This window comes from Echinops telfairi, unplaced genomic scaffold, assembly GCF_000313985.2.
Source record: "Echinops telfairi isolate 266 unplaced genomic scaffold, ASM31398v2 ScPeMD7_3533;HRSCAF=4204_0, whole genome shotgun sequence".
Lineage (NCBI taxonomy): Eukaryota > Metazoa > Chordata > Mammalia > Afrosoricida > Tenrecidae > Echinops > Echinops telfairi.
Genome location: NW_022107431.1, coordinates 89,721,236 through 89,721,919, shown reverse-complemented (window position 1 = coordinate 89,721,919; position 684 = coordinate 89,721,236). Strand labels below are relative to the sequence as shown.

The following is a 684-nucleotide window of genomic DNA, read 5'->3' as shown; positions in this document are numbered from 1 at the left end:
GATGCTACCTATGACTCTCGTTGTGAAGATTTTTGTTTTCTTTACATCTTTTCAGTTTTAATCCTACAGAGTAGGCTGTAGGATTCCTTCCGCCGCGGCAGCCATCGAAGAGTAGCAGCCATGGCCGTGGGCCTCGACAAGGGCCACAAGGTGACCAAGAACGTGAGCAAGCCGAGGCACAGCCGCCGCTGTGGGCGCCTCACCAAGCACACCAAGTTCGTGCGGGACATGATCCGGGAGGTATGTGGCTTTGCACCCTACAAGCGAAGGGCCATGGAGCTGCTTAAGGTCTCCAAGGACAAGCGGGCACTTAAGTTCATCAAGAAGCGGTGGGCACACACATCCGGGCTAAGAGGAAGAGAGAGGAGCTAAGCAATGTGCTTGCCGCCATGAGGAAGGCCGCTGCCAAGAAGGACTGAGTGCCATGTCATTGTCCACCCCCAATAACAAAGCCTTTCCAGATAAAAAAAGTCTTCCTCACTTTCAGCAGGCAAAGTGTGTCATCTATATATTGAAGGTTTTTTTGGTTTTTTTTAAATCATTTTATTAGGGGCTCATACAACTCTTAACACAATCCATACACATATCAATTATGTAAAGCGCATTTGTACATTCATTGCCCTCATCATTCTCAAAACATTTCTTCTCCACTTAAGCCCCCAGCATTAGATCCTCATTTTTCTC

General features: G+C 47.8%; 1 pseudogene; it reads left to right on the top strand.

Annotated features, from left to right (window-relative positions):
- On the top strand, positions 1-419 carry LOC101656627 (annotated as a pseudogene).
- The last annotated feature ends 265 nt before the right edge of the window (positions 420-684 follow it).